Source organism: Anas acuta, chromosome 1 (assembly GCF_963932015.1).
Source record: "Anas acuta chromosome 1, bAnaAcu1.1, whole genome shotgun sequence".
NCBI lineage: Eukaryota > Metazoa > Chordata > Aves > Anseriformes > Anatidae > Anas > Anas acuta.
This window is the reverse complement of record NC_088979.1, coordinates 106,467,501-106,492,899: the sequence shown is the minus strand read 5'-3', so window position 1 is coordinate 106,492,899 and position 25,399 is coordinate 106,467,501. Positions and strand designations below refer to the sequence as shown.

Genomic DNA, 25,399 nt, shown 5'->3' with positions numbered 1-25,399 from the left:
CAGCTGTCGTTTTCCTCTTCTTTGGTTCTTCTTGTTCCTTTTTCCTACGCTTTTAGTAGTGTAAGTCATGCTGCTTATATTGCATATGCATTGACAGATTTTTTGACTGACATGCAAATTAATTCAGAGGAAGGAAAAAAGAACATTTTTGTTCCTGACACTTCTTTATTTTTATCTTTTCATGCCATCTTTGACAGGCTTTAAAATCTTATTCATATTTTAGAAGTAACTTTAAATAAAGAGCAATTTGTTATATCAGAAGTGTGTTACTACTGCATCTTGCTATCCAATTTGTTCAAGTCTATGCTAAGAAAAGCTCAGAATGATATGATTCTGACACTAAACAAAATGCCTGTAGTTCTGGTAAATATTACTTTTTTTTTTTTTAATCTGCTTGAGGGATTTTTTTTTTTTTTAATTACCCTGGGAATTTTCTGTGGTGCCCTTTAGCATGCTCCTTCAGTATTGCATAGGCAGAGCCCTGAGAAATATCTGCAGTTTATAAAATGGAATAGGATGGTCTCAGAAAGGGCCATTACTAAGAGCAGAAAACTCATTCTCGTTAAATAAAAATAATGGCAAGTAGACTTGTCATAGTACCAGTGCCTGATACATAAGACTCCTGCATTTTAAGCCTTACTTATTGGCTTTCAAATGATTGTTTCATTCTTTTATTTTTCCGGTTCTACTGGAGTCCTGCTAATTTTACTTTAAGAAAACAAAGTGTTTCTTTGCTTTTCCCTTTTTATATTTACTTACATAGGAATTAAAATTGCCTGTCTCCTTCCACCTCCCACAGATCTATGGCCTTGGAATAATTCTGTAAATCCTGAAGAAATAGAAAAGCAATTTTATGGAGAGGAAATAGACTTTATGTGTATGCTGAATGAGTTTTAATCTTTTTTTTTTTTTTTTTTTTTTCCCGAAAGATCACAAGTCTCAATTAGACTGGTGACTTCAATTTTTCTTCCTTTGGTAGAAAAGTTTTGAAACTTCTGTTTTTTCTTTCCTGCTGTATCATGGTCACCTCCAGTACTGCATACTGAATACCCATTGTTGTCCATCCCAAGAATCCAAAGGTACTGCAGGAATTTCTGTACTATGTGTAAGTGGTTTTCAGAGGTGAAAACACTGTCTGTGGATTGGAGATTAATGTCTGAGGAAAAGAAAGATCAGTGACAGTAAAAGAATACATGGGACTGGGAACCTGGGTACTGAAAAAATGGAACACGAGAGAAGTTATGGGAAAGGAAAAAAAAAAAAATAGAAGGTTAATTCTAGTTTTTTATTGTCGTTGCTCTTGTTTTTTGTTTTTTTTTTTTTTCCCCTATTTTCCCTTAAAAACATTTTCTTCTAAGAAAGAATACTCCCTAATACATAAATGTCACAGCTCTCTCTTTGCAGAATTTTTTTTTAGAATAGCACACAATTTGATGCAAAACACTCCTATTAACTGATTTGTTTTTCTTCTAGCACAGGTTTTTCAGTCCTTTTTGTTCTCTTGGCTAGTGTCTTACATTTTTCTAAAAGCTGTGTTAGTGTATGCGACGCTCTTAGCTACCGAGGAAAACTCATACAAACAGTCTGAAGCATGAGTTTTCTTTACAATTGGTGTACTTCAAAATTCTTTGCACTTCACAAGCTTAGTTGTGCTTGATTCGTGTTCCTGAACAAACAAGGGAGGAGGAGCAGCTTTGGAAAATATAGCACTTTTGGAGCCAACAACAGAACTTACTACTTATTTTAATCTATTTTTAACCCTGAGCTCATAGAGACAGGGTTTCTTGGAGACTTTTAGTGTCCATATGTCAGATGTGAGACTTAACAAATGAAAAACTGGGCAGAATAGTGACTGTGGTTAGCAATTAGTCAATGAGTAACTGTCTCATTGGTGGCTTATGTAGAATAATACTTTCTTGCAACGTGCAAAACAAGAATATGAATTTAAGCCTCTTATTTTGAATACTGGTTAATAGGTGCTTTAGAATAATCTTACAGTGACAGTTTCATGTATCCATAATAAGTGTGCATAATGAAAAAACACTAAACTTTATTACCCTGTAGAGTTGTTTTTGCTTTCAAACACTTAATTTTTTGAATTTTAGAGAAGCTATGAACTATTTCCTACTGAGTTTCCTCTGATACAGATATTGTGATTTCAAGTAAACCTCCAGTTAACACTACAGTTATGTCAAACAGGTACTAAATTACTTGGGGTTAGAGCCAAGTATGTAGTGATTTTAAGAAAAGCTAAAACAAAGGTTTGGGGTTAAATGTAGAAAGTCCAAGTCCAAACCTCCTGTAACTGAGCTTGTGAGCAATGTGCTGATTAGATTTCTTGCTTGAAAGCACTTTTTTTTTTTTTTTTTAATGGACATAAGAACTGTTTTTTTTATATAAATATATATATAAATATAAAAATATAAATAAATATATATATAAATATTTTCCCCTCAGGAAACTTATAAAACTGAACTTTATTACTAACCTACCTCCACCTCAAAATGCTTAGTTTTGCATTATTCATTGTGAAAGCTACTTGCTATGGACAGATCACAATTCCTGCCCTGTTCATTTGTCTGACTTCTCTACTCCCTTGTAGTTGTGTGCATGCAATTCATCATTGCTTACCTTATTTCTGAAGCCCCCAGGGGTGAAAAACTTTTAAACACTTTGATAAAGAGTTGTGCCTTTCTCTTTCTTGTCCTCTTCTAGACAATTTTCCTTAAGGCTGACCTTCCTACCTCCAGGGCATTTTGGAAAACCTGGGAAGGAGAAGAGGTGGCTGTTTTCAGATTTTTATTTTTTTTTTCCTGAGCCAAAACCTCTTAGCACTTCACCCCACCTCATCCCCTGCCCCAGGCTTGGGAGAAGCTTTGAATAATAAGTATATCATACTTGAAACAGAGTCAACCATTCAAGCTGCTGTTGTGGTCTTTGTTGCTTTGTTTCCTTTCTTTGTTGAGATCAGCCATGCAACCCATCCGCCATTGTGCAGCTGAAATCAACACTGGAAGCGCAGTTTTATCTTCTAGAAAACTGCTAAGATGAGAGGGGTGAACCCACTCAAGAAATTTTTTCATACCAATGTTTCTGAGACAAATGTTGAGAATTTTCTGCCTTAAATGAACATTCTGGCTGAATCCTTGGAATAAAAGCACAAACAGGCTATTTTACAGGTAGTATTTGGCTAGACTCAGTAAGCAAAACACCCTTCTCAACAGTGAAGAGGTAATCCTGAGAAACCGTGCTTGGAAGAGTGTTGGTGGTGGAAAACCCTACTGTGTGTAATGGTTTATCTTTCTTAAGATGCGTGTTTCTGCCTTGTTTCTTTGGGGCTTGGGGGATGTGGCACCCAGCAGTGTAAAAGTTTTCTTTAACTCTTTCTGATTATGATTCTGTTATGTTAAGAGCTCCTTAGCAGATGAGGCTGTTGCAGATTTTCAGGATGTCTTTCTTAATTCCTAATTCTACTCTGAATATCAGTTTAATACACAGAATATGGGGGGAATTATTTCTTTTCAAGAAAAGTTATCAGATACTCTATCACTGAATTGTGCTAGAAGATTACTGGTAAATCATAATTTTTCTGTGCAGCTGATGGAAGAAATAAATCTATCTAAGCACATCAAAGCGAAGTATTTATGGCTCCCTTAAATAGCCTTTCTAACTCATATTTCCTATATAAATCAGTCTTGTTTGTGACCTTGGCAATACATCAGCACTACAAAAATATCTAAATTGCTTTTTGCCAACTCAAACTGAGGTTCTTTTAACTTACCACTGCCTTCAATTTCTTTAAATATCACAGGAAATGTCCTCTCTGATTAAATACAGTTTAAACACTACAAAATGTTTTGGGAAAAAAAATCTAAGTATATTGTTAGATGATACCTTCATATCACCAATCTGAATTTTTATTACTATGAACTTGACCACAACATACTGTAAATATCTGTTGACATGTAATCTCAAAGAAGCCTGGCTTCAAGTTTGTAGTTATAAGTTCCTTTTAAATTCTTTTTAAAACTATTACATTTTGAAACGTCCTTCTTTGAAGCTAGGATAGATCCCCTGAGGAATTTCCTTGCACTTCACTGGAGGCTTTTTGTCCCTATGCCATAAGGCCAAGAAAACTAGACCTCTTTTTGTTCCTTACTTCTTTTGAGCCTAACCTAAACTGCCTGCTGTTTCTTTTGAAAGTTCATCATGCTTCCATTGACACAAGCCCTGACCCAAATGCATATTGCAGCTTGTCTTCTGCCTTGTAGTTTTTCTGGCACAGAAAGCACAACTGTCATAATCTTTTATCCTTTATTGATGTCAATATATTGATTTTAACAAAAGATCATGCTAGGAGATTTTGGTCTGTTTTCATTTTATCTAGACACTGTCCAGCCATGGTACAACATATGTTGATGACAAAACAGATCTTTGGTGTTTCAGGATGGAGCTTTGATAAAAACAAAAACAATAAAAAGCTAACAAGGAAAAACAAGGTACAAATACCCTTTGCATGGATCGGGTAACTTGTGTGAAAAGAATTCAAATTTAAGAGGAAAATTGGTATCATTGCATTCTTATGACGTTATTTATTTTTTTTCTTTTAGCGAGTGAATGAATGAAATTTCCTCAGAGCTAGAAATTTTACTTTCACCTGGTTCTGCAAGCAACTAAGTATCCAGTTTCATCTAAATCGCTGGAGATGTTCATTACTAAATTCTCATAACATTCCACCCACAGTGAGTAACCAATTCACATGACTGCTGGAATAGCATGAATAATACCTAAGAAATAAAAATGTACATGAGGAAAACCAACCATCCAAAGAGACAGTAAATGAGAGGTTAAAAATAATGTCAGACTGTCAGACTCCCAGCTGAAAGCCTGAAGTTCTTGAAGGCTACAGGAGTATTTCTTAAATTCAGTACTTGGCTTTCTTAAAACAAAACAAAACTTTTTATATTGCTTGAGAAGAGAATCATGGAGATATTTTAGATGCAATGAATCCAACATTTGCAATAAAACAGCATGCCTACACAAGCTCTGTATGATAACATGTTCCTTCAAAATCTGAAAGCTTCCCCTGAGAAAAGAGGAAGGCACTGTCAGAGACCCCATGCCTTCTGATCACCAAGAGCCCCAGCTGGTGGTAGTTACCTCCCCAGGGAAGGAGGGCAGGCTGGGATGCTGCTTTTACATGGTGAAGAAATGTTAGTTGCTTGCTGCCCAAGGGGTCGAGGAAGTGAGTATTGTGGTTAACTCATGGAAGCTCACGGAATTGCCTCAAAACGTGTCTGGTCTCCTGCTTTGTCTTCCCCCAGCTATCAAGGTGAGCTAAATTATAATCATTGTGAATCTGTGTCTTTATGCTGTCTGCAAGTATTAAAAACAAGCTGATTCTGTGGTTACCTGCTTAATTAAAAGTCGGTGCAACTTTATAGCCCTGAGAAATGTACTCCTGATTTACAGGAAAACATAAAAGTCAGAAGAAAATTGGGCCATATAATTTAAAGATCATTATTGCCATTCACTTTGAAATAATACTTCCACATTGGAGCTGAAGTTACATCATTCATTGTGATTTGTACTTTTAGAAATATGAGATGGACAACAATTTTTTCAGACCTCAACCTTTGGCTAGACAGAGTTATGATTAACTATTAAAAGCGGAGTATTAATGTAAAGGAAAAAAAAAAAGATGGCAACAAATTAGAAGTAGAGATCTGCCAGCAAAACATTCTCTTCCAACCAAGAAGAGAATTTATGGAGGGGACAAAAACCTTAGATTGATTAATTTCATTATAATGAGGCACTCTGTTTAAAACAAAAAATCTATTTTTTTAAAAACAAGAGAAAACATAGGATTGGCCTTGAGAATGCAAGAAAGCAGTTGCAGACAAAGATAATGGACAACAGCATTCTGGAAGATTTGTATGTTGATTTTTTTTTTTTTTTTCCATAAGCATTTCTCTGAAGGAAAGGACAAAAGGATTATGTGAGATTTCTCCCACACACCCCCCAATGCCAAACCAGATCACAGATTTCCTTTAATTTTACCTACAGGAGAAATATAATGAACACTGTAGGATGTACATTAGTACTTCTCCCAGACTGGACTAGAATTTGAAACTGGCTCAGAAGACAACACAACCAAGTTTAGCATGAGATTAATCTCCTACTTATTTGTACTATGAGCAGAGATGTTTCCTCCTGTAAAAGTGTTTTTGTTTCCTTAAATAGTAAGGGAATAGCAGCTAAGGAAGAAGCCGGACTATGTGCTATTTTCCATCTTCCAATAGATAGAAAAGATGAGGAAAGATGTTTTCCTGAGTAGAGTTCCATGAGTTTTCCTGAATAGACCACAGAGGATATAAATTAACAGACTTCATCCAAAGTAAACCAGATGTCTTTTATCCAGTCTACTTTCTGGCATATCTAAGGACATGATAAATCATTGATAAGGGAAATAAGGAAAGGTGGTGGCAACTGAATACCTGATTGTTCCATATTTTTACTTTCAATAGCATTCAAAGAACACTGCAAAACAGATGAGTTATGTAATTATTCCCCTTCAAAGTTTTATTTTCTTCATTCACCAGACCTGTTAAAATGCCTTAGATTTTAGCTCTAGTAAAAATCTGGAAAGACTACCTCTTTCCCACCATCAATAATTAAATGACATGATTTGAGACCCCTCTTTTACCTTAAAGACTAATGAATTATATTTAAAAACAAAATATTAAAATTAGACAAACTCATTAAATTGAGGAAGACTCATAATGGGTTCACAAGAAACTGAAAAAGGCAGCTGTTGCTTTGCGGGGGTCCCAAGCAGAAGAGTTCCCTAAGCTGTCCCATTTAGATGACCTGTAGATCAGATGATTGCTGAGAGTGCCACCTCAGAGGTCTGGTTCAGAGCACTGTGCCCAGATGATGCAGCAGCCATTTCAGCTATTTTATATCTTCATTCACTGCATCAGATGATGAGTGAAAAGGCAGAAGAATGCAGAAATATTTCTCTTTCTGATATAGAAACTGGAGAGGGTAAGTTCCTCTCTATGCCATTGCAATGGCCAGATGCAATCCCCACCTTGCAGTAGCCAAAACAAACGACTGCAAAAATGGAAAACAAGATTCTACCTTACTATTTTCAAGCAACAGCTTTGAGGGTCCATATTCATAAATGTGGCTCCAGGGGTCTAGGAAGTGAAAAACAGAAGGCAGTTTAGGGGTTTAATCTTCTGTTGCAAAACAGGATTTAATCATTTTTAGCTCTTTTTAGTCCTAGTATTCAGTGTATCAGTATAGGTTGCTTTTAAAACTTGGTCTTCAGAATTCTATCTTATATGAAAACATCTATGGATCATAGCAAGTTTTCAAACAAATTTTCTCCTTACTCAATAAAATAAAATATTGCTGTGAACTGAGTGAATAAACAAATAAACCACACCAAACTTATACAAAATATACCCCCCAAGTAAGCCTTTAGAAGTCAGAAAGATTGTTTTCTGGCAATCCCAAATTTCTGCTCTAAGTTCTAAAAATGTTTTTGTCAGAAATATCTTTTTTGTTTGAAAAACACTTCTATTAGTTTCAGTTTTCAATAAAGGAAAATGTTTGTGAGTGCTCTTTATAATATCATATAATCTGTTCCTTTTTCATTAAAATCAAAGCAGTGTGTACATGTGATTTTTTTCACCAACCAGCACATTCTGGTCACATCCATTATTTTTCATATGGTGAGACCAATCTCATAAGATGGAAGCAGATGGTAACAGTTCCCCCAGTATCATCAAATCAAATTGAGACAGCAAAAATAAACATTGGTCCCAAGCTTAGAAACTAGGTGAATATTCTGCATTCTGAAAAGCTCATTCTGAAAAGCTGTGCCAATTTCTTTAGAAACCATGAACAAAATAATGTTGATTAAGAAATAACAATGCATATCCAGAAATAATTCTTAGGAGAGATGAGTGTACTGGAGATGCGAGACTACCTCATACTTAATCTTCCATATCAAGATGGGTTTCATTCAAAATGTGTGAATATTCTCCCTCTGATCTTTGTGTTGAGAAAGTACTCTTATCAATATTAATTCTATGTAACCTGAGGTTCAGTATTGAAATCAAGAACTACAGGTAATATTTGCATTTTCTTTGCTTCCTCTATTGAACAATCAAAAACACTAAAATATCACTACTATATGATGAAAATTCTTATAGTAAATATCTTCCAAAATCACTGTCTTACTATTAACATCAAACTCTGGTTCTGTATTTTTCTTTTTTACATTTCTTTCATGTATTTATTTTTCACCATTCAAAAATATTAAATCATGGCAAATGACAAGCAGCTGTTGGAAAAAACAATATCTTTCTGAAGGAGGAAAACCAAACATATTGGGAATATAATATCAGATCACATCAGCCTTAGTTATGCTTCTTATTTTGAACATAAAGTGTAAGGAATAAATATTTTCATTGATTAGGACTTTGAATGTATTTGCTATGTTAAAAAGAAAAGTCTAAAGTGAACTTATTTTGGTACAATGAAATAAAACTACCACCTTCTAGGATTTCATTCTGGCAAAACCCTTTAGTTTTCTTCCCTCTGTCTGTCCATCTTCATGGATCCATACAATGACATCTCTTCTGCATTTGGCTAATCTTCTCTAATCCAAAGATCGAGGACACCAGATGGTTTCAAAGAAATTATTACCTATTACCGTAGATCGGGTCTTTCCCTGCTCTTCAAACAACAATAACAATAAAAAGAAAACATCACCCCTTGAGATTTATTTTTTCAATTATCTCTCATGTGTAACGTTTTCATCTCAAACAATTTACATTGGTAAATTTGTATGTAACAGAAAATTCAGTATTCTAGTAGTGATGTAGGGGAGCTGACAGAAAAGCAGCACAATTTCTATCTTGCCAAACTGTTGCCTTTGACAGAGGAATAGCAGTAACAATGCCTATGACACTAATGCTTTTATGTGACATTTGAATAGTGAGTGGAGTAGTGAAAAAGGAGAGGGTTTATGTGAAGTAGCCTGGGACAATAACATAGCATTTGTGTGATACTGGTATCGTATATTTTATAGATAGGGAGAATAACTCTGCTCAGGTAAAAATACTTAGCAGCCCCTCTCATATGGAATGCTTTCTTTGTTATCTTCCAGAAGGTGACTTATCCTGTAAGAAATATGTTGCACAACCCATCGTGTGTCTTGATATTCATCGCAAAATAAATGTTATGACATATTAATTTGATGAAGAGATACCATGAAAAATATCACAGCATAAAAGGAAAGTGTTATGACTAACAGTGTTCATAAATGAAAAATTGTTCTCCTTAGTGTAGTCAAAGGTAGTCTGTATTTTAGATTTTGGTATAATCAGTACCCAACTTAAATAAGTTATGTCTTCTAAATTTTAGATGGCAAGATGTTAGATCACTAACAGGATGTATGGTACATGTGCTAACACAGGAGTGAGGGAAAGAAAATCCCCTAGCATTGTTGAATAACATAATTCTTGTGGTTTGGTACTGGGTAGAAGAGGGAATTTCAGTCTTACAGTGAATCCTCTTGTTATTCAATTCCTCTTGTAATTTGGGGTGTTTGGAAGAAGTACAACGGGTTACTGTTTTCTTCAAGTCTGGGTCTATAATCTCATTAGAGTAAAGGGAGAATTCACAGCCTAATGTAGTATTCTGTCCAGTCTGAAGAACTTCATAAGACAGAATCACATCAGTCAAAGCATCTCTTTTTTTAATAATTTGTAAGCCCAAAGACTATAAACATAATTTCATAATTTTTAATGATTAGAAGACTGTGTTTTGCAGCCTCCATCAATGTCAAACATACCTTGTGACTTAAACAAAAAAAAAGCTATAATCTATTTGACATGGACTATTAAGTATGTCAATATGTTTTCCAGTTTATTGTTACTATACATTTTCTTATCTTTATTGCATTGATTTGAAGTCATCAGGCAATTTATGACATCAAATATTTAACAAAGGAGCATAAACGTTGATTTTAATGTGAATTTCCACTAAGTCTTCATTACACACTACTCTGACATTGCTATTTTTTCCTTTAAATGCATATGCATCACAAGATACCTAGCCACTAAGAAGCTTATGTCCACTAATTTAACAATATTTCTGGCAAATTCATAGTATCTCCCTTGTTAGAGTAGTACTTCTGTTTCATAGTCACAGAAATAACCACCCAGCGCTCCTTATAGCAGAAGTGTTTTGGTTCATGGACTCATCCTGCAAATGTTCAAAAAGTAGTAACATAACATTTCAATAGTACTAAAACCTGCTCAAGTTTAGTTGCCAACTTGTGCTCTATTTGCAAGTAAAATGTGCCTTCCTTCCTAATCATCTGCTTCTTTAACCGATCATTTCCCATTCATTTAATAATATATGACAAGTGTCTTCCAAACATGTTTTATCCTTAGACTGTCTCATCATCATTATCTTGTATGGTAGCAGTGCCAGTCTCAAAAGAAATGAACAACATTAGGAACACAAATATGTAGGTTGCAGGTCACTTAAAAAATATAAAATGTTTTGAGTAAGGCCTATCTAAATAACACCAATGCATTTCTTTATGAAAATACGGAAAGCAACTGAAGTTCCATTTGGGGAATTTTGATTAATCAATGAGTGTTTTACCCAATATCTATTATTTGTGCTTTGATTAATCTGAAATACATTACCATAGTGATGATACTGAAAAAATATCCATTTCTAAAATACAAGTTGAAAAATTATCTATGTACAAAGAAAGAATCGTGTATTACGCTGATCAGGAAGAAATGGCTAGTTTTGATTGAAGTGTTCAAAATGTATATGTATCTAAGTGGGGAAAAAAAATACATATATATGTGTGTTTGTAAATGTTAATGCATGAGTCAATTGTACTTTTGTGAGTCAAAATATTGTTATTTTTATTTAAAAGATATTTAGATGATCCAGCAAAAATAAATACTCTTCTACAAGATCCGTAAAAAGATCTTGTCCTGTGTCATATTTCAGGCTCTAGAAAAGAGCTAAAATGATGGGATGAAGCATATATTTAATCAAAATTCACTGTGCATAACTTATTCTGGTATTTTAATTATTCTGGACCAATAGTTTGAATGATCTTCCCCAAAATCCGTATCTTCTGAGTCAAGATTGTGAAAAATGTATTTGGGAGAAGAGATATTTCCAATATCTTTGCAACAATGCAGATGAATAGTAGGAAAGGAATGACATAATAAAAATAATAACAATTAAAGATAAACTAAGATAACAGGCTAATATAAATTAGTTCAATCATTTTAATATTTCATACACCACCACCACCCTCCCCCCCAGAAAAAAAAAAGCCTTATGATTTTAGTATCACATGGCTCATGGCTGGGCCTAAGCATATACTTGTTTTTCTTTATATGCCTCAATTCTATTTAATGTATGCAACACTGAAAAACTAGTTCTATGTTTCTATGTTTGGAAATTTAAGGCAGAGTTTTGTTTTTGTTGTCGTTGTTTGTGCTTGTTTGGTTTGGTGAATACTAGCACCCCATTTTTTTTCTGTTTTGGGGAATGTATGGAAGCATAGAACTACATTAGAACATTCAGAATTTACTATGGTAATAAGAGCTGATAATCTTGGGAAAAGTAATGAAAAATTTGAGTGTTAATTATAGAATTGGTGGATTTAGGCAAATTTTCCATACTGCCTACAGTGCATGTGCACTCTGAGAATTTTATTAATAGAGACAAACGAGCTGAGCAACAAGACAAACACTGGTTCTCAGAAAATGTGGTATACAACCTAGGTAGCTCAAGGTAGAATAACCATTTATCATTTAAACAGTGTTTTAAAGCTTCAATCACTTTAATATTAGCCACAGGACCAGTGTACAGTAAGTTTCTACTTACAGCCTTGACTCTCAGCTGACCTTACTGAGGTGGTATCAAGACATCTGCCTAGGATGATCACGTTACTGATTACATGATTTATTTGTTGCATTTGTGAGATGAAGACAGAGTTTAGGAGGAAATCAAAGTCATTTGTGCCAATAAACCATGCAATAACAATTCAGCATGTTTACAGGTTTATTTTAGAAATGTTTGCCTGGGATTCACATAGAGTAACTCATTACTGGATATCAATAACTTGATTATGCAAAGTAACAATCTGTTTTCAAGCTTCCAAAGATACCACATAAATCACCTGCATCTAAACTCCTTCATGTTACAAACTGTAAGTCAAAAGCCATGAAAATTTTTTTCTTAAAACCCCACTATGTCAAAAGCCAGACCCTGCTATCAACACTTCCTAAGTTGTCCAAAACTACTGCATAGTCTTAATTTTACAATTGAAAAATTATTTGTGTCAAACGGAAACAAAAGGTGGTTAAAAAAAAAAAAAAAAAAAAAAGGTGATGCAGTTGTATGCTTAAAAAGAAGGAAGCAAACAAGGAAAAAAAAGGCAAACAAAAAAGACCCTGTGCACAAATTTTATCTCAGTTGTTTTTCATTGTCAGTGATGCATCTCCATCAATTTAATACTTTCTCAACTAGCATGCCATGATTTTGGCTGTCACCTCGCTAGAGAGCATGCCATAAGCCTGAACTAGTTGGCTTCAGGACAGCTTTCCCAATGCCTTTTGATTGCAGAGGATGAGAGGATTGGTAAGGCTGGCCATACATAAAGCAATTCTGTCCCCTTTATCTCATAGTCTTGCTTTCAGTGAGCAACCAAACTAAATATGTTTATACATGGCAACTCTCGGACAGCATCCAGAGCCATAGGAATGTGAAAAGAAACAGAAGAATTCATGGAGGCAAATGGAGCTGCTGAGCCATGGGACAAGAGCACAGCAGGAGTTTGGCAGCTCCCCTCTCCACAGCTGGTGTGATGCAGCCACTCTGGGATCATGGGGAGCAAGCTGGGAGTGCTGAGCTGCAAGCTGCACCTTGTTAGGGGAATTCCTCTTCCTAGGAAGAGATTTAATTGCAGCCATCTTCAAACAAATTGAAAAATAACCAGAAGGTGAGTAAGTGAAAGATTCATTTAATAATCTCAACAAGGCCTTTAACAAGTGCTAATGATCATACCTGAGAAAATATCTGCTTCGGATTCAGAATTATTAATATAGGTGCAGGAGGGATGATAGGAATTGACACCAATTTAAGAGGGGGAGCAGAAGTGGAACTTGCTAAATAAAGCAACTACTGTTCAAATACCTCAGTGACGCAAATGTTTGCTAGATTTTCAAGAGATGAGATATTTTGACTTCTATGCATGTTTTCTAGCAAGAAAGGCAGCTTTTCTAGCATGTCCTGCACAACATTGTCTTAGTCACACATTCTGACACCTTTCAATAAATTCCCAGAAGCAGCTCTTCTTTATGGTCTTCAAAGAAATACACGTAGAGTCCCAAATCTCTGGCATGTCAGGGAACAGGCTCAGATGAGATCTAAATCAAATACTCTGTAATATTCAATATAATTTGAAACCACACTACGCAATAACATTGATACAACCACTGTGGTATAATCACAGTATAGTCTAAAATTGCACGATCACTTCTCCGACCAAAGGGGAAAAAAAAGTCTGGCTACACAAATCAATTAAACCATGGCTTGCTTGTGGCTGATCTTCTCCTTTCCATTTCTCAGGTCTGGGTCCTTGTATCAACCTAATATGTAGTGTTGGTTTATTTTTATTTTTTTCATAATGGTTTTAGTTATGTCATTTCCAAGACAAATCATACACTCATTTGTCACTATCTTTACAGTTATGGGAACTGAGCACTGACAACCTTTTTCTTTGTTTTTTTGTTTAAATAGGTCCAATGTGGCTGATTCCAATGAAACTGTTGGTTGCAGTGCCAGAGCTGCTATAGTTTCTTCACTGTCTGAAGAAACTGAATTCTAGAAAAGAACTAAAATGATCTGACCCATGCTGTGCTGTAAGCTTTTACTCAATTTTCAATAACTATTACTCTGAGGTCTTCTTCCAGCATTATACTTCATCCCAGCTTCTATTTGAATATCTGTATTTTACATTATTTTCCTCACATATTAGTTTGTATTTTTCCTATTTGAATCTCATTTTGTAATTTTCTGTCTGATTCCTTAATCTTACTTGGTCCCCTTTGTGTTATTCCTTTGTGCTCTCTGGTGTTCACCTCAAGTTCTAATTTATTCTCACCTGCATATTTCATTAATGTATTTTTACTCCCACATCCACATTATTAATAAAGACATTAAACTGAATGAATCTCCACAGAATGCTGTTAAATAACACCCTCCCCCCGCCCCCCCCAATACACACACACTCCAAATTTAATACTTTAAGCCTTTATTTTACAGTCAGCTCTCAAGCCATGTGACAATGATCTTCTGCAAGTCATTGGGAAATAATTTGCTGTGAGGTATCAGTCAAGCACTTTTCTAGACTCTATATATATTGAATTCCTTTTATCCACTAAGTAGGTAATGATGTCAAAAAAAAAAAAAAAAGGAAAACACAAAAACAAATGACAGAATTTGTTTTTAGGAAACAGTTGCTGTATTTTATTACTTGATGACTGGGTTTGGGATTAAAGAAAGAACGATCTGAATTATTTTTATAACCTTTGTAGTGCGATTTATAGACCATGGTTTTCAGCTTTCCCCACGATCACTTGAATTCCCCTGGCATCTGGACCTGCTTCTGCTGCTCATAGTGTTTAGCACTAAACCCTTGTTCTCATGATAGGATAGCAGGGCAAAAGGCTCCTCCAGACCGACTCTTCTGCTGAACTATGGCAAAGCTTCCAGCAGGTTCTGCTGTGAGTGCTGCAACCAAGTATGCTGTGATACATCTCCCACAGACTACAAAGTCACCTTTGTGCTGTCTCGAAAGCTTCCATCGCACTCTCACGTGGGAGATGTGCCCCCAGCTCAACCTTCTGACTACGGTGTCTGGGAAGACAGCATGCCCCATTGAGTTAGTGCTGTTTTGTTTTTGCTCTTTTCTGACTGCTTTCTGACACTTTCTTCTCTTTGTTAAATTGTTTCCCTCCCTAGCAATTTTCTCCTAGTTACTTGTGTTCTTTTCTAATTACTAGAAGCAATTAGACTAATTCTCCTCCTTTCTACAGGTTCTGTATTTGACAGTGGAATCCGATTAGGACTGAATTCAGCTGTGGTTATCATCTATCTAGCAAACTGTGTGTTTTGGGAAGGTAAGTTGGAGACTATTGTATTCATTTAGCTGTTTAAAGCAATATTCAGTGTTAATAAAAAATGCCACAGTCTTTCATTAGGACATAATGCAGTGACTGGAAGAGAAAATCCACTTTTTCACGTCTTTTATTTTAGACTTGTGCAAAGACTGCACCAAAAATAATCTAGGGAGTCCAGCCACAAGGTAAAATATGGAATTCTCACATATCAAGCAATGCCCAGGAGAAAAATAAATTTGCCTTAGAATGACTATTGGAATAGCTGATTTTTAAGACTTGCTGGACTTCTTAGTTCCAAAGAGGATGTTTTGACATCTAAACGGTGTGCCCTAATGTATCAAACCAAACACTAAATAAATTATTAAGCCTGTGTGGGCTGCTTATTTCCATTTCAAATAAAACACAAATCAAATACGACATTTAAAACTTTTCTCTAATGTTTATAAAGAGTGTTAAGAAGAGCTCACACTTGTAAAAGAAGCTTGTTCAGTGCTTATAAGACTGATCTATCAATAGTGGCAGTCATTAAAAATACAGATATTCCATATGATGATTCAGGAGAACGTTTGTGGTTTAATATGTTCGAAGATTAATACTGACAATAAAAACACTGCCTCCATTTTTCTGGGCAGACATTCTCCCTTTGGCCAACAAACTCAGTTCTGATGTAATGCTTGCTTAAGGTGTTCCTGAGATGGTTAAACTGACTGTAGTAGTGTTGGACTCTGGGGATTTGGGCTTCCTGGCTTTTTTTAGTGATGTAAAGCCGAGCTCTCTTCTCTCCTTTCTGTAGCAAAAAGGACAATGTCTGGTAAGAGTTCTATTTGTAATAGAACTCTTTGGCCTTTGTAGCTAATGAAAGTTAATTTGCAATAAAGCAGTCCTTGGATTTCTATAGTTTGAGAATCAGACTGTTTAAATTACAAAATGATAGTAAGTAAGGCATGAGGGACACTTCTACGCACTGCTGTCAACCTGATGTGTGCGTCTTCTGCATGTGCTGTGCTAATCACTGTAGATGTTACCAAGAATGTACAGGGTCAGCAAGGATGCTAGAAAGCAAGCATCTCTAGCTCATTACAGATGTTACAGCACAGGGAAAATGAAAACTACAGAGTACATTTGTGCCATACTAACCTAGGTGTTCTGAATGTCCTCTAGATGAAATTCTGCAGGCACTGGATCCAAGACAGCTACTGGATCCAAGACAGCTTGACACTTTAGATTTATAATACAAGCACCTAAAATAGCTATGGATTAAGCTGCTTTAATTTTTATTATTAATAATACATTTCGTATTTTCAATTCACTGTTATTTTAAGGCTTACCAACATCATGATTCTTAAGAATATGTTTAGCACAAGCTCTATATGTAGAATTTAGCAAAACTGTCTATTTTTATCTTTATTAACAATTTTGAGATTGCATATTTTTTATTTTATGATAGTTTCATATAAAGCCACAACAAATGAGCAGAATGTATTAAGAAAAGGACAAAATGTTCATCTGAGAGTTTTTTTTTTTCTGGTGATGGTGGTTGGTTGTTCATTTGCATTGTTTTGCTTTGGTTAGTTCTGAATTTGCTTATTCAATCTTATTTGAATCCTTATCTGCACTTTTGGGTTGGATTTTCTTAAGTCAAGTTGTTCTCTGTTCAGACACATGTGCTTTCAGTGTATCCCTGCATGAAATATAGATCACTGTAGACCACCTAGCACATGAGGCTTTGACTCCCTTCATGAAAAAAGCAGCTAAGCAGACAACTGTAAGCAGAGGCACAAAACGAATTTTCCAAGACACTTTCAAAGCTAGCTCAAATTGCTAAGATTTTAGTGAGTACTGGGGCAGGTACTTAAAATACATGGTGAAATTCCCATCTAATGTTAAAGTCCATTGTTATGTTGCTGGAGGAAGTTCTAAAAAATTTTCAGAGACTGGTGGATTCTCTTCTGAATCTTTTTAATATGCTGGTCAAAAATAATCTGTTAAACATAACTTCCGAGAGAAAATAGATTTTACTAAATGTTCTGGGGCCTGAGCTTTCTGTTTCAATAAAAAGTTCAGTGTCCAAAAAACAAACAAACAATTTTTTTTCCCATTCTTCTTGTATAGCATCATGCAGAGCAGTAAGTTCTTAGTCCTCTCTTACAGAATCATAGAATCATAAAGTCATCTAGGTTGGAAAGGACCTCCAAGACCACAAAGTCCAACAATCAAGCTGACCTACCAAATCCCATCAATAATCATGTGCCACAAATATGTCAGCATTTCTTCCTATATTTTTCCTATAGCTACTGTTGTGCTAAATTTTCAAATTTTTGTCTAAACCTAGTTTATTCTCCCAGCTCCAGCTGATGACTGCTAAAGAAATTTAACTTTGTTCCCTGTCCTTTACACATATTTGCAAACCTTCTAGTATACAAAAATCCTTTGCAAAAAGGAAAAAAAACTAACTTTTTCACCGTGTCCATGGTGAATAAAAAAAGAAGTTAATTAGACTAGATTGCAGCAAGAAAGAACCTAGATTAGATATTGTGAAGAACATTGTGATGATAAAGATATTGAAAGCAACAGAATAAATTGTTGAGGGAAAACTGTAGCTGCCATCATGGGACACCTTCATTAATAGGTTAGATAAACATCAGCCAGGAATGACAAAGATAAAATTGACCTTGTCTGAGGCAAGATGCCAGACTACACTTTTCGAGGTACTTTTCAGACTATTCCATGATTCTGTCCCCGTAGCTGTATATGTGCCAGTTTCACAGCTGTCAACAGGACAACTCAGAAAAGCTAACCTCATGTGAAAGACTCTCCACGGTCAGAACATTTACATCTGCATTCTGCCACAGTGAAAAAGATGAAAAATATATATTTCTGTAGTGCTCTAGTTTTTGCTTTTTGATTTGTTTACCATCTGTTCCCTAGCATAAATTTCTTAACATATATTTTATACTATAAAGAGAGATATTATTCTAACTTTATATGGGAAAAGGTCAGATTATCTATTTCTTGGAAAATTCCTTTTGCTTTTAAAACTGGGTTTTTATATAAAAGCAATACCCAGGAGAAAGCATGTATAAACAAATGTATTCACAATCATTAAATATTATATTTTGAAAAAAAATATATATTGAAATAGAGCTTTGAAGTTTCTCAGGATTTCCAGGTTTTAGTTTCCTGATACTTCTCTAGTCGTTATGGAGCTGAAAGAGCAAAATTTTAAAGGGACATATGGATAATCTATCATCCCTGCAGCACGGGTGACTCTTCTTCCTCAGGAAGGCTGAAAGTTACTTTAACAATTCTAGGGAGCTTTTACTGCAGCTGGGATTCTCATGAGCTTTCAGCTCCAAGTTTTTAGGTCTTGTGACAAGAAACTTTGAGATCTCTAATTCTAGGACAGTCCACAGTATGGAACTGTTCTTCAGAGAACAGTGCTTAGAGATAACTTGAAAGTTCAGGCTCTGGGACAATGTCATTCCAGATAAAGAGAGCTTGGAAGCCCAGTAGTTGTTAGAGCAACCTCATTGGCACCACTGAGCTGAGTTCTTCATTCTCCACTCATGTGGTATGATGAGAGTAGGCTGCTGGAAACACTGTTTGCCGGTTATCACAAGATTGTTGAATCTGTTTCCATAACTTTCATAATTTAGCATTTTCCAGTAAAAATCTTCTTTTATTTGGAAAACAGCCAAGCAGGTTTATATTTAATATTATCTGAAGCTTTGGATGGAAATCTTTTAAAAGTATTTTGTAAGGAAAAGCAAAGATGAAACAAAACAATATAAAGCACTCTGAATTCTATTTGCCTACAAAATCAAAGTTATTTCATATACTAGATCTCCTTCATAACTCTGCCAATTTTAATGGGCTTGCTGTCACACATTTCTGGGGGTTTTCAAATTTTGCTTCTCTGCTGCTGTGTGGAAGAGCAATGCCAGCAACACATGAATTGACTAACAAACTGAGTGTATATTGGAAACAGTTACTTTGTCAATACACAGTGTGCTGCCAAATGCAAAAATGTCAAACAAACTGAAAAACAGATACGAATTCTTGTTTAATCTCCTATAGTTAGTGTAGTTTCACTTGCTCTTTGCAAAAATTGCAGGTAAACTGTTTTCAGTCAGAAATGATTTTAATTGTCAGTCTCTCTTCAACATTGCATAAATCTTAACCCAATGAAAATTACACAATTAGCTGCAAACTATAAACTGTCAAAATGGATCCTCTATAAAATAAAATAGACTAGCTTTGTTTAGTCTCAGTGTTTTCTCCATACTAGAATCGTTGTTAGGTTATTTTAATTGTATGTTGTTAAAGAACGATTGGATGATATGAATATAAACTGCTTAAGTATTTATGATGTGGGCCTTAATTAAGCTTCACTTCATTTCTTACAACTGCAGAAAGCACAAGAACCTTGTCCAATGTATTTTGGTAAAAATAGGATCCTACCTACTTTGAGTAATAAAGGAATTTCTTGGATGGGAGACCATCTGGAAACTTGTTCAGAAATAAAAGAGGAAGGAGATAGTGAAAGGTCACAAAGCAGAAGATAAATTGCACAGACTTAAAAGAGAGAAAAAGAATCTGAAAATCCTGAACCCAATTGTATTATAACATTCAAGAAGGTCTGACTTGCAGGTTTATTCTCAGTTCTTTCCTTACAAAAGTAGTTCCCAATTTTTTCTTCCCTGTGTACTCAAAACAGGACCTTCATTCTCTTCTCTTCTTCCCAGCCTACAATGACAATGATTGCTAATTTTGTCTACCTTGCCACATTCCCATTCATTTTATTTCCTTTATCTGTTGTGGTAGAAGTGAGACATCAGATTTTAGATTCTACAGTTTTTATAACAAAAAGCTGTTTGGTTTATGATTCAGTATTTTATACGCACTGCAAATTCACATCTGTTTTTACACTGTTGAGATGATTTTTTGAAAAGCGTATGCTCAGTTTCACTTTTAGCTTATCTGCTTCAAAATCCTTGCAGGATGCTCTTCATAATGCAGTCTTTCTCTTCACTTGTTCTCAGATTACTGCTACTGTTCTCATGTATTGGGTACTCACATGATTCCCATTTGTTCTACATCTTTGTGTCCATAAAGTTTCATTTTTCAGTTAGATTTTTCAGGTACCATTTTCTTCATTTCTATTTCTCTTTAGTGCTTTATGCTACTTACCTACTGTTTTATGCTCTAATGATTCATATTTACAGATCTTCTTAAGGAATGTCTACACTGTAATCTAACTTTGTACTCCAGCTCGTGATTTTTGACATATATATGTGGTCTGCACACATGCTATATTTATGTATCTGATATGTTTTGATTCTATGTTTCTTTGTACAAATGGGGAAGGAAGGGGAGAGGAAAGGAGTTAAAAGATTCCATTTAATGCACTCAATGTGCAGACATGATTATTCTTTTATCTTTCTAACATCCTCTCTGCACAGGCACCTGGGGGGAAAAGGCAGTGGATGTGTTCTCCTGTGATGGACAGGGCTATCTATACAGGAGTTCTGGAGGCAGAAATTACACAACTCACACAGGAACAGCAACGATGTGGTAATGTAGGTACAGGTTTGTTGATGAATGTTATAAAAGTTTAAGGTTGGGTGTGCTGTATTGATGACTCTGGTGTTATTGTAGCAACACTGTTACCATTTTCATTCCCAATCCCATGTCCATCATATTTATAGTGTTGTATAAATTCTTGTAGTCATTCAGTCAATTACATTTATTGCTCAAATATTTCAAGCTAACATTTTATTTATTTTAGTGGCAATGATGTAATTGTATTTATTTCTTTTCTTTTCTTTGAAGACTCCCATCTCATCAGTCCTACCTGAGTGGTCTTTCATTTAAGCTTATTATGCTGATGTTTTCCTGGCTTGAATCCATTCCCTAATTTTTGAAATTAGTTTCAATTTATTATAGAAATAGACTTCTTCAAACACTAGAGCCTTGTTTTTCACCTTTCTCCTACTGTCTGATAGTCAGAGTGACACAGTCGTCCTTTAACCTCCATTTTATTTAATTGTTCTAAAGAGTATGGCACTGTGACATTACATCCTAGATCAAGAAATTAAACATTTTATTTTAGAGAAAATAAACCAAAGAAAAAGATTTTTGTAATTGTGCACTGCAGATTGGAAAGTCTGCAGGAATCCAACAGAGAATGATAGATTTGGAAGATATTTAGAGTATATTCTTCTTATACCTGCTAAGCTTTCTAATTGTTTCATTATTGGGATAAACAATGTGCCATCTCTCTGTGATGTAGTCAGAGTTTATGAAATATTTCTCATTAAAGACATGCTGTACTAATAGCTATAAAATAACCACAGAGATGCATTTTAGGGAATGAGGCTGGCTTGGGTCACCACAGGAGATCCGCTGATATTAGTCATTCTGCCAATGTTCACAACTTTGCTCAACTTATTGATTCTCTGCAGAAAAGGGAAAAAAAGCCAATCTATCTGTTTTTCATGATGAAAATCAAAGAATAACATGAAAAAATCTTTTTTTCCCCCTCTTACTAGATTCATGACATGCCTTTCTTCACTGGCACATTTAATGACAAGAAACTCCAATATGGTTTGATGGCTATAAGCCAAGCTAATTACACAATCTGAGATCTTAGGTTTCTGTAAGTCAATATTCAGAACAATTTAGAATATATTTGAACAATGTAGACATAAAGGTCAAGTTACAATATTAATTCTTTCTAGGTAGGCCCAATATATTAAAATATATTTTCCTCCCTGTTTGAAAAGTCAGAGCATTCAAATACAATCAAGATACTTTGTCAATTATCCATCTATACCAAATGAGAAAAGAGGCAGCTTTGTGCTGTGCATACTTTCTTGCATTTTAATGATGTGAATTTCTTTCTGTCAGACATAAGAAATTCAGAGGAGTGACCCCTCAGCAGCTTCTTTAAGTGGTGCTCAGTAATAAATAATTTATCTGTAAGAATAAGGACTTGGAGACATTCAGCATAGGAGTTTAATAAATAATATGTCTGAATACTTTTATAGTATATTGTCATATCTGTTCTGAATGCACAGGCTGATTTTTTTATATTGAGTTCTAAATTTGGGAAACATTATTTTTCCATCTTTCCATAAAACTTTGGGCACTTATTTGTGGGTTGGGAGGTGGCAAATTCAATTTCTTCTCTTCCAGGAACTGAATGCAGAATAGGATAGTTTATGATAATACATGCAAAAACTTCTGTAGATATCTTATACCTAGTGTCATTCTTTCACCCACCTCTGAAGAATAATACCTTTATTGTTCTGTGTGTTAGTGTTCTGTTTGACAGCACTGGTGAATTTCCTGCGGTTGTTTGTCAGTTTTAGTACAAAGTAAATGTTGCTTAGATGCTCCAAATTGATTATGTTCACCCTCAGGCAATTTCACAATAACCTATTGCAGATTAAAATCACAAACCGCTATGTCACCTCCAGTCCTTATTAAGATAATTGACCCTCCTACTGAATTAATAATCTACAACCTGGTTGCTTAAATATGCTTGCTACTAAATAGTTCTCCTAAAGTCTAAATGGTAACATATTTTGATGAGATAATTGAGCTTGTTTGTCTTCTTATTCAGTTAAACATCCTGGACTGGCAAGAGCATATTGTTTAAAATTCTTCCTGACAGAAAAATGTGGAAGACCCTGAATTCTCCAGGGATATTTTTCATAATTTCTAAGTTATTTTATTCATTATGCCTCTGATATTCAAATGAAAAAAAAAAAAAAGTGAGAAGCTAAGCTATTTAAACTTAAAGTTATCAGTGCAAGTATAATTTGACTTTATAAATTTATTGTCCCTGAAACAAAACTTTTTATATGCTAGAAGGAATCCTTCTATATTTTCTCATAATCAATATGGGTTTACTTGAATTTTTAAATTAGAAGGAATTTATCTAAATATAATTTAAAATTAATCTTTTATTTGATAATTTGTAATTTCTAATAGAGATGATGAGCCTCAGGATAGATTGGATTTCTTTCAGTATTGAGATTTATGTATGTTGTTAACTAGATGTAGTAACATATAAAAAAAGCTTTGTTTCTCTCATTATGTTAACCATTTACATCTGGTTGTCATTTTCCATATCTCATTGTTGCTTCCCACTTTCCCTTTCTACTTACTTCCCTTATTGTTATGTTCCTCCTTGTCCCAGTATTTAAAGTTAATGTATACACCATTCAGATATGACAAACAAATGGGTTGGTTCAAGAAGATTGTATGAAACTTGTTTGAAAATATGATCCAATTTCACTTCTTAGCTTTGTGTTGTTATTGTTTTGTTTTAGTTAAGTAGAGATCTTTTTCCTTTCTTTTAAAGCAATGGCAAACATGTCGATAGTTGATTAATTTATAATAAATCAAACTGATACAATGGATGCTCCTACCATGAGCATACTCAAAAAGGTCCGATCCAGCTAGAGTTAGTACTACAGTAGGGAATCTTAATGGAGTTCTAGAACATACGTGTATCTATTGTACTTCACCCCTTAAGTACTACCATGTATGTCAGCATAAGTGCATCTCCAATTTCTTAGTGAGTAAAAGGAATTCTGTGTATATTGCACTCAAGTCTTGAATCCAGGTTGCTTATTTGCATGACCATGTGGAATCTGTTGAGATATTGCAATGAGGAATATTGATGAAATCTGAACTTCAGGTTTTAAAAGCTTTTAAGTATAAAAAATACAGAAAGTACAGAAAGTACTTTATAAAAATGTATAATATCCAAACAAAAAGAAGCAGACAAGAAAAATGTATACAGAGATTTCTTCATTCTTGAATGTGATTTTGCATTACTGATGCAGTATCATCATTTCTTTTTAACTCTTAAGGTCTCTAATGACCTTAGATATCAGAAATTTCATACTCTGACCTATTGGATAACTGGGCATATTAGTCAATGTCTACTATCAATTTCATTTCACTACATTACTCTTAGCACCTAGATCAAAACTTCTTTATGTTACAATATACATCAGTTATTCTAGAGCTACAAATCAATCTTGTCAACATATTAAGTTTTATAACTTCTTTATAGTGGTACTGTTTCTTGGTAATAACTTCTTGTACCAGCCAGCAATACAGAGAAATAATCAATTAAAAACAGCAACAACAAACATATGCTATCAAAATAATACTAAAAATAAATCCTCAAAATGGCCAAATTCATTGAAAGAACTAAAATTAATTCTCTCAGCATTCAGTTGCTTTGTGAGACGAGTATACTAGAAAAATTTCTTTATCCTTTCTGACTTTAAAACATTTATTTTTTTCAGGATTGCTTCTTAAAGAGCATATTACTTTATCAAGATCTATCCAACAGTAGTATTAAATTTAGCCTTCTGTATTTGCTCTAATGTACGAAAACATTAACTCAGAAAATAAACAGTGATTATAAAATGCACAGGTGAATAGGTCTGAAAAATCTCTGCAATTGTCCAGGTTAATTTCCATATTCACCAAAGTGAAGAGTCATCCACTCTGACCTTGAAAAAGTCATACATCAAGAAGAAGCTTCATCCACATAAAGGGACAGTGTTTATCTGTATGAAATGTTTCCTGACAACCTTCTGGTTACTTTTGTGAAGTCCAGTTAGTGGAAAGCACTATGTTCTGTCCTGCAAAAGCAGAGAGCTTTTCAAATAAAATTTGCTATAAATTACTGTCGAAAACATGTCAAGAAATTGTCACATTATAATCAACAGCAAAGCTTCCCTTTACTTTGCTGAGTCTGAAATTGCCACAATTTAATTGTGTTAAGTGTATATATTAATATATATATATATTTTTTTTTTTAACTGAAATTTTAATACTTACACTTCCACATCCATGTCTGATGTAAGTTCTTAACCCTCAGAAAAGTTCTATGTCTATGTAAGACAGGGAACTACAATCCATGTCATCCCTCAACACTTAAGACATTGGAAAAATATAACTTTGTTAAAGTAAACAGGTTGATTTGCAAATCTCTTTGTTAATTCTAAGCAGTATTCTCATACTATTTCTTCCCTACAAATAGGTTATTTCTCAGAAAATTTTAAACTTATTCCTGTGCCTTCAACTTTACCCAGAATGTATCAAGACTTTTTTTTTTTTTTTAA

General features: G+C 34.6%; 1 long non-coding RNA gene across 4 annotated transcripts in view; it reads left to right on the top strand.

Annotated features, from left to right (window-relative positions):
- The window catches only part of LOC137860706 (uncharacterized), a 33,180-nt gene that overhangs the window by 321 nt on the left and 7,460 nt on the right, over nucleotides 1-25,399 (top strand). For 2 of the 4 annotated variants that reach the window (XR_011099140.1, XR_011099139.1), the window contains exons 2-5: nucleotides 4,611-5,332; nucleotides 13,864-13,985; nucleotides 15,162-15,249; nucleotides 20,708-20,838. This is a non-coding gene — a long non-coding RNA (uncharacterized lncRNA). Of the gene's footprint in view, nucleotides 1-4,610; nucleotides 5,333-13,863; nucleotides 13,986-15,161; nucleotides 15,250-20,707; nucleotides 20,839-22,872; nucleotides 23,506-25,399 lie in introns of those variants that run through there. The other 2 variants (XR_011099147.1, XR_011099145.1) reach the window with 2 other exon arrangements.